General features: G+C 30.4%; 1 protein-coding gene across 5 annotated transcripts in view; it reads right to left on the bottom strand.

Moving 5' to 3' along the window:
* Positions 1-15,211, bottom strand: part of LOC145297490 (tyrosine-protein kinase fyna-like) — a 504,206-nt gene that overhangs the window by 50,068 nt on the left and 438,927 nt on the right. The window lies entirely within an intron of this gene.

Below are 15,211 nucleotides of genomic sequence, written 5' to 3'. Positions count from 1 at the left end.
GTGTATGTATGCGTGTGTGTATGCGCGTGCGCAATTACTATACCTACATAAGAGTCTGAAAAATATTCGTGTGTGGGTGGATGTATATAAACACTCAAGTTCTAGAAAACTAATTCAGCATGAAATTCAATCATTGGTGTTTTTCTTTTTCTTTTTTTCTTTGTGTGTGTGTACAAACACGCGTGAGAAAGCGGCACGAACTCCATAGTACGAATTAACATAATTGGTATATTTTATTTGTGTGTGTGTGTGTGTGCGTGCGTGTGGAAATATATATGTTTTTTCAATTATATTTCACCTTTTATTTATACCGATCCTTTAATTTATGAAGGTCGATGGAATTACAGAGCATATAACAAATAAATGACAAAAGTCTATATTCCAAATTTCAACATGTTAACCATCTTACAATTTATTCTTTTAAGTACGCTGACATGAACAATTCTTGACAGCACCTGTTTCGTAGTGCAAAATCATTCATTGAATATCAATCAATGAATCTATTCTGCCCTTAACTCCTCAGAAAAAAGTACCTATCAATTCATTAAAAGAAAAATGCATATGGACATAATTAAAAAATCAAAAAATTGAAAGAGAAGTTGCTATTGGCTTATTTTTTTTTTCTTTTATTACGCCATTTTCATCGACAAGTGTTTACATATAACTTTACAGTTAGAGTTCATAATAATTAAGAATTTTATTCATGTATTTTACAAGTTCGAATGTACTAAGATGAATTTAAAAACTTTGACGGATGGATGTTATTTAAGGATCTGACGTGATTTCAATAAATATAAGAATAATGCGATTTACAAACAAGACAAAAACAGAATTGAATGCATATGTGAAAAAGTATGACCAATAATTACAATAGTACATGAAAGAATTATGTAGCATAACTTGGATAGGGTATAGATGATGATTGCATCTTAAAAATGTACCAACACCAAAAAAAAAAAAAAAAAAAAAAAAAGTAGTGATTCCGACGTGATCAAAAAGTGAAAATGCTTTTAGGCGTTAAAAATAGTTTGGACTTGCGGAGATATTTTAAGCCCATCACGAAACTTGGCTGAATAACTCCTCTACATATCTCTTAAGTATATATATATATATATATATATATATATATATATATATATATATGATTCGCTCTTAAACCAGTTAAGCAATCATTATGAACATTGGAACACGGTCACTAATCGTAAGGTGTCTAAATGTAGGCTATATTGAATTTAATTTAGTTTTATTAGAGAGCAAAGATGGATCGGAAGTCGGGTGTGAGAGAGAAGGAAAGTGGAAGGGGGAGAGAGATGAATGAAGAGAAGGAAAGGATGAGGGGAGAAAGGGAAATAATAGAAAGGGAGTGAAAGGAAGAAGGAAGCGAGAAGAGGAGGAAGGAGAGAGAGAGGGGGGACGAGACAGAAGAGAGATGAGGAGTAAGGAGGGTGGAGTACTGACTAAATGGGTCAAAGGTGTCTTAAAGATAAAGATAAGCCACCTTTTTTATAAATTTATTTAATATAATATATTTACGGAGAGAGAGAGAGAGAGAGAGAGACTCGGAAATAAAGAACCAAATAAGCGATCATAATCTTCAACCACGTGATGTGTGGGTGTGTCTATCCTTATGTAACAGTTTTCTGTTTCCTTATTTTGGAGGGTGACACACTTACCCACTTCAGCAAAACAGTCGAAAGAAAAGGCAACAGTTTATCATTTCATCTTGCTCAACACATCCACCCATGTGACGCACCCACCCCCATCTCCGAATCGACAAGAACAAAAGAAGTACGCTTTCTCTCCAATAGAGATCTTTCAGCCGTCAACCGCCAACCCCACAGCAGCGACAGGTCCTTCCAAAGAACAAACTACCTTATTCTTTGGGCCTTCATCGCATCCACTCCTAAAAGAGATCCAGCAGATAAATATACAATGTCTGTGTTGTTAAATAATACGTGGGGAAGAGCTGGGTGTGTGCGTTACGTGGTGGGGGCTGGGTTCTATATAATTTGGAGGGATGTATCGTGTGTGTATATATAAAGCAAGGATGTATAGTTGTTTGTGTAGTGTTCGTTGTGTGTGTGTACATTTTTAGCATATATAATAAACAGATATAGTTACTCTCAACAATAGTTCAACAAATGCGGACATACAATTTACAAACAGTCCCTACGGGTAAATAAATATTTTTCTGGGGAATTATTCAGCCCAAAAGAAGGAGGGCATACCTAGTCCATCGGCTGATCTTGATTGACGAAAGCTGCCAAAAACATTAATCCTAAGGAAAGGAATGACGATCGCTAATCTGGTTATATTTTCATACAGTTTTTATTTTCTGATGTTCCCCGTTTTTTTGGAGTTGCACCCAGATTCTTTATTCTACATTCTTGCTATTTCTTTGTGCCCGATAGCTTCCATAGCTGAACAATTCTCAGCCAGCAGAGAACTGGTCTGCTCTGTCTCTCTCTATATATCCAAACTAATACTTGCTATGGCGTAATTCAACTCACATCTTTTAACATGTGACTTTTGAATCATGTTTTTCTATGTTAGAAACCTATTTTGTTTATCCACCGTATTCTTTCCTTAATTGTTCTAAGTTAACCTAAATATTTTACTAAACATTTCTTCTTTCAAAAGATTCTCTCTGCATGCCATAACAAAACAATAATAATGTTCATTATCTAACATTTTACTTTTTAATAATAATAGTTAATGTTCCTAAATCGACTATCAGCAAACAATCCGATATCGCCCCAACATAATCTAATGTGTGTGTGTGTGGATCAATTAAAAACAGGATGGAGAAAATGGGAGAGATGTAAGGATAGAAGGAAATTCAAAAATGAAACGAAGAACTAAGGCCCCAAACATAATTTCAGAAAATAAATTACTTTTCAAAATTGCGCTAACCAAACACTTGTCTATCTACGTCAATTTCCCTTTATTCCATAAGTAAAATTTCTTCCCTAGAACTACTCGTCTGTGGAACACAATACTGCGGGCCTGTTTCCTGACTGACTATAACAGTCATTTTCAAGTCTAATGTGAACAAATTAATTTCTACCCAAATTCGATCATCACGATATTATCTCATCCAATGCTCATTAAAGCTTATTCTGAATAAAAATATTTAAACACGTATAAAAAAAATATCTACTTGATCAAACTTTATTTTCGAGATAACAATTACGAAAGTAATGCTGTTTTTGTTTACAAGGACATATTTAACCGTAGTCTGATTGTAAATTGTATTATTTAACAGCTCAACAAGAATTTAACATTGAAGTTAAAAATGACCGTGTTGTAGTCATCTGGAAAGCATTCCCATTTTAATGTTTCATAGAAAAGGTGGTTAGTTCTTGAGGAAAAAAAATGTTCATGAGAGTTCCATTTAGTTTTAACTACACAGTAGAAGGAAAATTATTGTCGGTTGTAGGTAGAGAAGTTTGTTATGTGAATGTTTATAGGGAAGAACCATAGATTAAAACTCAATCAATCAATCAATAAAGCACATAAAATAATGACAGAGTAAAGAAAGAGTGACAACATCTATTATGTGAAAAAAAAAAAAAAAACCGGTTGTAGGGAAAAAGAGGATATCCCCACTAGATTTCAAAGTCGATTTTGTTAATGTTGGAAATATACTTTTAAAAATAATTTCTTATATATATATACTATCAGGCTACACGGAATTGTGCGGTCGTAAAATATGCTTAAATATGATATTTCGATGAATGCAGATTTTGTATTTAGTATTATATTGGACCTAATATATAGTAACGATTTAAAAAGTTTATATATATATATATATATATATATATGACTCGTGCGCCACCAACGAGAATAGAAACTTAAACGTTTAGCTTACGATTTACTTTTTCCTTTGACGTTAATGCTTGACCTATGAAGACATGTTTACTGCAAGGCTAAACATTAAAACATGAATTAATACGTTACGCATGCATATTCGTAATAGTGTCGTTCGACTTACGACTGGCAAATTCCATTTCCTTTTCACACTTTTGTACCGATTATCCTCGGTTAAAACCCAAATATACAGTTTTGCATAGATTCGAATACCCTATATATTAAGCTTCATGTCTGTAGACAAAACACTGACAGGAGTTTGGTAGACAACATTTGTAAGATATACAAATATATATATATATATATATAGAAATAGGTTTGTGTTTACTATAAGCTTTTTACGCAAATATTATATCATGTATAAATCATATAGAATATCTGCATGAATATAATTACACGTAATAGTTAACTAAAGATGATCATTCCATGAGAAAACTGAAAAATCTAATAGGGAATTACTTAGAATGAATGTTTGAAAGAATATGCAAATTAGAATGCAATTCCACGATTTATATTTGTATTTTCTTTTTTAAATAAATAGAAAAGAAAATGAATATCACTACACACACACACACAAAAAAAAAAAAAAAAAAAAACGTTTATAATAGTATAGATGGATATATATATTATCTTCCCTACTTCTCAAGATATAAAATATCTCAAAGCAGAAACTGTACGGATAAGAGGATGCACACACGCAAACAAAATTCTTGCAGAATTAAAACATCCATCAATTAAAAAAAAAAAAAAAAACTTTTTCTCAAGTTGAAATCAATAAATTGAGAACAAAGTCCTATTCCATTAACCTGAAAATATCCCACTGTTCTAATAAAATGCTAAGTAAATAATCAATAAATAATATTGAACAATATTGATTGACATGCTTAGTTTAACTGAACTCGGATTTGACGTTCCCTTTATAGAATAGTCGTGCTATGGAACTGAAACTACAGACTATTCTACTACAAAAAATGGTAATTAAAAAACATAGAAAGGAAGGGGACTAAACCAATATAATAAGTAAAAAAATACTCAATTTCAGAAATTGCTTGAAACTCTTAGATTTATTTAATTCGATAAAAATAAAACGAGAGTTCAAAATGTGGAGCACACTTTTTTATATTTCCCCTTGCAAAATTATTGACGAGATTTTAAAACTAAATTAGGACAAAATCAGATTTTTTATCTAGTCTAGAAATATTTGCACATAGAAAATTCCTCGTTTTATATCATGCCTAAGTCAACATAAAGAAAAGTGAAAACATTACATTATTATAATTTGAGCTACTGCGTCAAGACCTGATGACTTGTACACAATCGCAAGTGACACAGTGAAAAAATAAAATCTTTCTCTTTGGCTGGTGATTCAAATGTCTTTTTTGAAGCTCTATTCCTTCCTTTCCTTTTCCAACATGCATCACTTCAAAAAGTGAATTCTTTAAATATTCAAATGATGGTATAAGGTGTCTATAGTTGATACAGATGTAACGATAAAGCCATCATGCAATAAAATGATTCAAATCCAATCTTTACAAGAAATCTTATTTATATACAATAAAAAATTTTTAGCAATAAGTTTTCACATTATATAATTCAAACACTACCGTGTTTGATTATATGGTTAAGTGACAGTTTTAGTTGTTTAGAACTGCGTTAAAGCTTGATTTTCTGACCAAATTTCAAACAATAATATATGGTTAAGTGACAGTTTTAGTTGGTTAGAACTGCGTTAAAGCTTGATTTTCTGACCAAATTTCAAACAATAATATATGGTTAAGTGACAGTTTTAGTTGTTTAGAACTGCGTTAAAGCTTGATTTTCTGACCAAATTTCAAACAATAATATATGGTTAAGTGACAGTTTTAGTTGGTTAGAACTGCGTTAAAGCTTGATTTTCTGACCAAATTTCAAACAATAATATATGGTTAAGTGACAGTTTTAGTTGTTTAGAACTGCGTTAAAGCTTGATTTTCTGACCAAATTTCAAACAATAATATATGGTTAAGTGACAGTTTTAGTTGGTTAGAACTGCGTTAAAGCTTGATTTTCTGACCAAATTTCAAACAATAATATATGGTTAAGTGACAGTTTTAGTTGTTTAGAACTGCGTTAAAGCTTGATTTTCTGACCAAATTTCAAACAATAATATATGGTTAAGTGACAGTTTTAGTTGGTTAGAACTGCGTTAAAGCTTGATTTTCTGACCAAATTTCAAACAATAATATATGGTTAAGTGACAGTTTTAGTTGTTTAGAACTGCGTTAAAGCTTGATTTTCTGACCAAATTTCAAACAATAATATATGGTTAAGTGACAGTTTTAGTTGTTTAGAACTGCGTTAAAGCTTGATTTTCTGACCAAATTTCAAACAATAATATATGGTTAAGTGACAGTTTTAGTTGGTTAGAACTGCGTTAAAGCTTGATTTTCTGACCAAATTTCAAACAATAATATATGGTTAAGTGACAGTTTTAGTTGTTTAGAACTGCGTTAAAGCTTGATTTTCTGACCAAATTTCAAACAATAATATATGGTTAAGTGACAGTTTTAGTTGGTTAGAACTGCGTTAAAGCTTGATTTTCTGACCAAATTTCAAACAATAATATATGGTTAAGTGACAGTTTTAGTTGGTTAGAACTGCGTTAAAGCTTGATTTTCTGACCAAATTTCAAACAATAATATATGGTTAAGTGACAGTTTTAGTTGGTTAGAACTGCGTTAAAGCTTGATTTTCTGACCAAATTTCAAACAATAATATATGGTTAAGTGACAGTTTTAGTTGTTTAGAACTGCGTTAAAGCTTGATTTTCTGACCAAATTTCAAACAATAATATATGGTTAAGTGACAGTTTTAGTTGGTTAGAACTGCGTTAAAGCTTGATTTTCTGACCAAATTTCAAACAATAATATATGGTTAAGTGACAGTTTTAGTTGTTTAGAACTGCGTTAAAGCTTGATTTTCTGACCAAATTTCAAACAATAATATATGGTTAAGTGACAGTTTTAGTTGGTTAGAACTGCGTTAAAGCTTGATTTTCTGACCAAATTTCAAACAATAATATATGGTTAAGTGACAGTTTTAGTTGTTTAGAACTGCGTTAAAGCTTGATTTTCTGACCAAATTTCAAACAATAATATATGGTTAAGTGACAGTTTTAGTTGGTTAGAACTGCGTTAAAGCTTGATTTTCTGACCAAATTTCAAACAATAATATATGGTTAAGTGACAGTTTTAGTTGTTTAGAACTGCGTTAAAGCTTGATTTTCTGACCAAATTTCAAACAATAATATATGGTTAAGTGACAGTTTTAGTTGGTTAGAACTGCGTTAAAGCTTGATTTTCTGACCAAATTTCAAACAATAATATATGGTTAAGTGACAGTTTTAGTTGTTTAGAACTGCGTTAAAGCTTGATTTTCTGACCAAATTTCAAACAATAATATATGGTTAAGTGACAGTTTTAGTTGGTTAGAACTGCGTTAAAGCTTGATTTTCTGACCAAATTTCAAACAATAATATATGGTTAAGTGACAGTTTTAGTTGTTTAGAACTGCGTTAAAGCTTGATTTTCTGACCAAATTTCAAACAATAATATATGGTTAAGTGACAGTTTTAGTTTGTTAGAACTGCGTTAAAGCTTGATTTTCTGACCAAATTTCAAACAATAATATATGGTTAAGTGACAGTTTTAGTTGGTTAGAACTGCGTTAAAGCTTGATTTTCTGACCAAATTTCAAACAATAATATATGGTTAAGTGACAGTTTTAGTTGTTTAGAACTGCGTTAAAGCTTGATTTTCTGACCAAATTTCAAACAATAATATATGGTTAAGTGACAGTTTTAGTTGGTTTGAACTGCGTTAAAACTTGATTTTCTGACCAAATTTCAAACAATAATATATGGTTAAGTGACAGTTTTAGTTGTTTAGAACTGCGTTAAAGCTTGATTTTCTGACCAAATTTCAAACAATAATATATGGTTAAGTGACAGTTTTAGTTGGTTAGAACTGCGTTAAAGCTTGATTTTCTGACCAAATTTCAAACAATAATATATGGTTAAGTGACAGTTTTAGTTGTTTAGAACTGCGTTAAAGCTTGATTTTCTGACCAAATTTCAAACAATAATATATGGTTAAGTGACAGTTTTAGTTGGTTAGAACTGCGTTAAAGCTTGATTTTCTGACCAAATTTCAAACAATAATATATGGTTAAGTGACAGTTTTAGTTGTTTAGAACTGCGTTAAAGCTTGATTTTCTGACCAAATTTCAAACAATAATATATGGTTAAGTGACAGTTTTAGTTGGTTAGAACTGCGTTAAAGCTTGATTTTCTGACCAAATTTCAAACAATAATATATGGTTAAGTGACAGTTTTAGTTGTTTAGAACTGCGTTAAAGCTTGATTTTCTGACCAAATTTCAAACAATAATATATGGTTAAGTGACAGTTTTAGTTGGTTAGAACTGCGTTAAAGCTTGATTTTCTGACCAAATTTCAAACAATAATATATGGTTAAGTGACAGTTTTAGTTGTTTAGAACTGCGTTAAAGCTTGATTTTCTGACCAAATTTCAAACAATAATATATGGTTAAGTGACAGTTTTAGTTGGTTAGAACTGCGTTAAAGCTTGATTTTCTGACCAAATTTCAAACAATAATATATGGTTAAGTGACAGTTTTAGTTGTTTAGAACTGCGTTAAAGCTTGATTTTCTGACCAAATTTCAAACAATAATATATGGTTAAGTGACAGTTTTAGTTTGTTAGAACTGCGTTAAAGCTTGATTTTCTGACCAAATTTCAAACAATAATATATGGTTAAGTGACAGTTTTAGTTGGTTAGAACTGCGTTAAAGCTTGATTTTCTGACCAAATTTCAAACAATAATATATGGTTAAGTGACAGTTTTAGTTGTTTAGAACTGCGTTAAAGCTTGATTTTCTAACCAAATTTCAAACAATAATATATGGTTAGGTGACAGTTTTAGTTGGTTAGAACTGCGTTAAAACTTGATTTTCTGACCAAATTTCAAACAATAATATATGGTTAAGTGACAGTTTTAGTTGTTTAGAACTGCGTTAAAGCTTGATTTTCTGACCAAATTTCAAACAATAATATATGGTTAAGTGACAGTTTTAGTTGGTTAGAACTGCGTTAAAGCTTGATTTTCTGACCAAATTTCAAACAATAATATATGGTTAAGTGACAGTTTTAGTTGTTTAGAACTGCGTTAAAGCTTGATTTTCTGACCAAATTTCAAACAATAATATATGGTTAAGTGACAGTTTTAGTTGTTTAGAACTGCGTTAAAGCTTGATTTTCTGACCAAATTTCAAACAATAATATATGGTTAAGTGACAGTTTTAGTTGGTTAGAACTGCGTTAAAGCTTGATTTTCTGACCAAATTTCAAACAATAATATATGGTTAAGTGACAGTTTTAGTTGTTTAGAACTGCGTTAAAGCTTGATTTTCTGACCAAATTTCAAACAATAATATATGGTTAAGTGACAGTTTTAGTTGTTTAGAACTGCGTTAAAGCTTGATTTTCTGACCAAATTTCAAACAATAATATATGGTTAAGTGACAGTTTTAGTTGGTTAGAACTGCGTTAAAGCTTGATTTTCTGACCAAATTTCAAACAATAATATATGGTTAAGTGACAGTTTTAGTTGTTTAGAACTGCGTTAAAGCTTGATTTTCTGACCAAATTTCAAACAATAATATATGGTTAAGTGACAGTTTTAGTTGGTTAGAACTGCGTTAAAGCTTGATTTTCTGACCAAATTTCAAACAATAATATATGGTTAAGTGACAGTTTTAGTTGTTTAGAACTGCGTTAAAGCTTGATTTTCTGACCAAATTTCAAACAATAATATATGGTTAAGTGACAGTTTTAGTTGGTTAGAACTGCGTTAAAGCTTGATTTTCTGACCAAATTTCAAACAATAATATATGGTTAAGTGACAGTTTTAGTTGTTTAGAACTGCGTTAAAGCTTGATTTTCTGACCAAATTTCAAACAATAATATATGGTTAAGTGACAGTTTTAGTTGGTTAGAACTGCGTTAAAGCTTGATTTTCTGACCAAATTTCAAACAATAATATATGGTTAAGTGACAGTTTTAGTTGTTTAGAACTGCGTTAAAGCTTGATTTTCTGACCAAATTTCAAACAATAATATATGGTTAAGTGACAGTTTTAGTTGTTTAGAACTGCGTTAAAGCTTGATTTTCTGACCAAATTTCAAACAATAATATATGGTTAAGTGACAGTTTTAGTTGGTTAGAACTGCGTTAAAGCTTGATTTTCTGACCAAATTTCAAACAATAATATATGGTTAAGTGACAGTTTTAGTTGGTTAGAACTGCGTTAAAGCTTGATTTTCTGACCAAATTTCAAACAATAATATATGGTTAAGTGACAGTTTTAGTTGTTTAGAACTGCGTTAAAGCTTGATTTTCTGACCAAATTTCAAACAATAATATATGGTTAAGTGACAGTTTTAGTTGGTTAGAACTGCGTTAAAGCTTGATTTTCTGACCAAATTTCAAACAATAATATATGGTTAAGTGACAGTTTTAGTTGGTTAGAACTGCGTTAAAGCTTGATTTTCTGACCAAATTTCAAACAATAATATATGGTTAAGTGACAGTTTTAGTTGTTTAGAACTGCGTTAAAGCTTGATTTTCTGACCAAATTTCAAACAATAATATATGGTTAAGTGACAGTTTTAGTTGGTTAGAACTGCGTTAAAGCTTGATTTTCTGACCAAATTTCAAACAATAATATATGGTTAAGTGACAGTTTTAGTTGGTTAGAACTGCGTTAAAGCTTGATTTTCTGACCAAATTTCAAACAATAATATATGGTTAAGTGACAGTTTTAGTTGGTTAGAACTGCGTTAAAGCTTGATTTTCTGACCAAATTTCAAACAATAATATATGGTTAAGTGACAGTTTTAGTTGTTTAGAACTGCGTTAAAGCTTGATTTTCTGACCAAATTTCAAACAATAATATATGGTTAAGTGACAGTTTTAGTTGGTTAGAACTGCGTTAAAGCTTGATTTTCTGACCAAATTTCAAACAATAATATATGGTTAAGTGACAGTTTTAGTTGTTTAGAACTGCGTTAAAGCTTGATTTTCTGACCAAATTTCAAACAATAATATATGGTTAAGTGACAGTTTTAGTTGGTTAGAACTGCGTTAAAGCTTGATTTTCTGACCAAATTTCAAACAATAATATATGGTTAAGTGACAGTTTTAGTTGGTTAGAACTGCGTTAAAGCTTGATTTTCTGACCAAATTTCAAACAATAATATATGGTTAAGTGACAGTTTTAGTTGGTTAGAACTGCGTTAAAGCTTGATTTTCTGACCAAATTTCAAACAATAATATATGGTTAAGTGACAGTTTTAGTTGTTTAGAACTGCGTAAAAGCTTGATTTTCTGACCAAATTTCAAACAATAATATATGGTTAAGTGACAGTTTTAGTTGGTTAGAACTGCGTTAAAGCTTGATTTTCTGACCAAATTTCAAACAATAATATATGGTTAAGTGACAGTTTTAGTTGTTTAGAACTGCGTTAAAGCTTGATTTTCTGACCAAATTTCAAACAATAATATATGGTTAAGTGACAGTTTTAGTTGGTTAGAACTGCGTTAAAGCTTGATTTTCTGACCAAATTTCAAACAATAATATATGGTTAAGTGACAGTTTTAGTTGTTTAGAACTGCGTTAAAGCTTGATTTTCTGACCAAATTTCAAACAATAATATATGGTTAAGTGACAGTTTTAGTTGTTTAGAACTGCGTTAAAGCTTGATTTTCTGACCAAATTTCAAACAATAATATATGGTTAAGTGACAGTTTTAGTTGTTTAGAACTGCGTAAAAGCTTGATTTTCTGACCAAATTTCAAACAATAATATATGGTTAAGTGACAGTTTTAGTTGTTTAGAACTGCGTTAAAGCTTGATTTTCTGACCAAATTTCAAACAATAATATATGGTTAAGTGACAGTTTTAGTTGTTTAGAACTGCGTTAAAGCTTGATTTTCTGACCAAATTTCAAACAATAATATATGGTTAAGTGACAGTTTTAGTTGTTTAGAACTGCGTTAAAGCTTGATTTTCTGACCAAATTTCAAACAATAATATATGGTTAAGTGACAGTTTTAGTTGTTTAGAACTGCGTTAAAGCTTGATTTTCTGACCAAATTTCAAACAATAATATATGGTTAAGTGACAGTTTTAGTTGTTTAGAACTGCGTAAAAGCTTGATTTTCTGACCAAATTTCAAACAATAATATATGGTTAAGTGACAGTTTTAGTTGGTTAGAACTGCGTTAAAGCTTGATTTTCTGACCAAATTTCAAACAATAATATATGGTTAAGTGACAGTTTTAGTTGTTTAGAACTGCGTTAAAGCTTGATTTTCTGACCAAATTTCAAACAATAATATATGGTTAAGTGACAGTTTTAGTTGTTTAGAACTGCGTTAAAGCTTGATTTTCTGACCAAATTTCAAACAATAATATATGGTTAAGTGACAGTTTTAGTTGTTTAGAACTGCGTTAAAGCTTGATTTTCTGACCAAATTTCAAACAATAATATATGGTTAAGTGACAGTTTTAGTTGGTTAGAACTGCGTTAAAGCTTGATTTTCTGACCAAATTTCAAACAATAATATATGGTTAAGTGACAGTTTTAGTTGTTTAGAACTGCGTTAAAGCTTGATTTTCTGACCAAATTTCAAACAATAATATATGGTTAAGTGACAGTTTTAGTTGGTTAGAACTGCGTTAAAGCTTGATTTTCTGACCAAATTTCAAACAATAATATATGGTTAAGTGACAGTTTTAGTTGTTTAGAACTGCGTTAAAGCTTGATTTTCTGACCAAATTTCAAACAATAATATATGGTTAAGTGACAGTTTTAGTTGTTTAGAACTGCGTTAAAGCTTGATTTTCTGACCAAATTTCAAACAATAATATATGGTTAAGTGACAGTTTTAGTTGGTTTGAACTGCGTTAAAACTTGATTTTCTGACCAAATTTCAAACAATAATATATGGTTAAGTGACAGTTTTAGTTGTTTAGAACTGCGTTAAAGCTTGATTTTCTGACCAAATTTCAAACAATAATATATGGTTAAGTGACAGTTTTAGTTGGTTAGAACTGCGTTAAAGCTTGATTTTCTGACCAAATTTCAAACAATAATATATGGTTAAGTGACAGTTTTAGTTGTTTAGAACTGCGTTAAAGCTTGATTTTCTGACCAAATTTCAAACAATAATATATGGTTAAGTGACAGTTTTAGTTGGTTAGAACTGCGTTAAAGCTTGATTTTCTGACCAAATTTCAAACAATAATATATGGTTAAGTGACAGTTTTAGTTGGTTAGAACTGCGTTAAAGCTTGATTTTCTGACCAAATTTCAAACAATAATATATGGTTAAGTGACAGTTTTAGTTGTTTAGAACTGCGTTAAAGCTTGATTTTCTGACCAAATTTCAAACAATAATATATGGTTAAGTGACAGTTTTAGTTGTTTAGAACTGCGTAAAAGCTTGATTTTCTGACCAAATTTCAAACAATAATATATGGTTAAGTGACAGTTTTAGTTGGTTAGAACTGCGTTAAAGCTTGATTTTCTGACCAAATTTCAAACAATAATATATGGTTAAGTGACAGTTTTAGTTGGTTAGAACTGCGTTAAAGCTTGATTTTCTGACCAAATTTCAAACAATAATATGGTTAAGTGACAGTTTTAGTTGTTTAGAACTGCGTTAAAGCTTGATTTTCTGACCAAATTTCAAACAATAATATATGGTTAAGTGACAGTTTTAGTTGTTTAGAACTGCGTTAAAGCTTGATTTTCTGACCAAATTTCAAACAATAATATATGGTTAAGTGACAGTTTTAGTTGTTTAGAACTGCGTTAAAGCTTGATTTTCTGACCAAATTTCAAACAATAATATATGGTTAAGTGACAGTTTTAGTTGGTTAGAACTGCGTTAAAGCTTGATTTTCTGACCAAATTTCAAACAATAATATATGGTTAAGTGACAGTTTTAGTTGTTTAGAACTGCGTTAAAGCTTGATTTTCTGACCAAATTTCAAACAATAATATATGGTTAAGTGACAGTTTTAGTTGGTTAGAACTGCGTTAAAGCTTGATTTTCTGACCAAATTTCAAACAATAATATATGGTTAAGTGACAGTTTTAGTTGGTTAGAACTGCGTTAAAGCTTGATTTTCTGACCAAATTTCAAACAATAATATATGGTTAAGTGACAGTTTTAGTTGGTTAGAACTGCGTTAAAGCTTGATTTTCTGACCAAATTTCAAACAATAATATATGGTTAAGTGACAGTTTTAGTTGGTTAGAACTGCGTTAAAGCTTGATTTTCTGACCAAATTTCAAACAATAATATATGGTTAAGTGACAGTTTTAGTTGGTTAGAACTGCGTTAAAGCTTGATTTTCTGACCAAATTTCAAACAATAATATATGGTTAAGTGACAGTTTTAGTTGTTTAGAACTGCGTTAAAGCTTGATTTTCTGACCAAATTTCAAACAATAATATATGGTTAAGTGACAGTTTTAGTTGGTTAGAACTGCGTTAAAGCTTGATTTTCTGACCAAATTTCAAACAATAATATATGGTTAAGTGACAGTTTTAGTTGGTTAGAACTGCGTTAAAGCTTGATTTTCTGACCAAATTTCAAACAATAATATATGGTTAAGTGACAGTTTTAGTTGGTTAGAACTGCGTTAAAGCTTGATTTTCTGACCAAATTTCAAACAATAATATATGGTTAAGTGACAGTTTTAGTTGGTTAGAACTGCGTTAAAGCTTGATTTTCTGACCAAATTTCAAACAATAATATATGGTTAAGTGACAGTTTTAGTTGGTTAGAACTGCGTTAAAGCTTGATTTTCTGACCAAATTTCAAACAATAATATATGGTTAAGTGACAGTTTTAGTTGGTTAGAACTGCGTTAAAGCTTGATTTTCTGACCAAATTTCAAACAATAATATATGGTTAAGTGACAGTTTTAGTTGTTTAGAACTGCGTTAAAGCTTGATTTTCTGACCAAATTTCAAACAATAATATATGGTTAAGTGACAGTTTTAGTTGGTTAGAACTGCGTTAAAGCTTGATTTTCTGACCAAATTTCAAACAATAATATATGGTTAAGTGACAGTTTTAGTTGTTTAGAACTGCGTTAAAGCTTGATTTTCTGACCAAATTTCAAACAATAATATATGGTTAAGTGACAGTTTTAGTTGGTTAGAACTGCGTTAAAGCTTGATTTTCTGACCAAATTTCAAACAATAAT

This window comes from Euprymna scolopes, chromosome 18 (genome assembly GCF_053919585.1).
Source record: "Euprymna scolopes isolate OS-2025 chromosome 18, ASM5391958v1, whole genome shotgun sequence".
Lineage (NCBI taxonomy): Eukaryota > Metazoa > Mollusca > Cephalopoda > Sepiida > Sepiolidae > Euprymna > Euprymna scolopes.
Note: the sequence above shows the minus strand (reverse complement) of the source record. Positions and strands in the feature narration are given on the sequence as shown.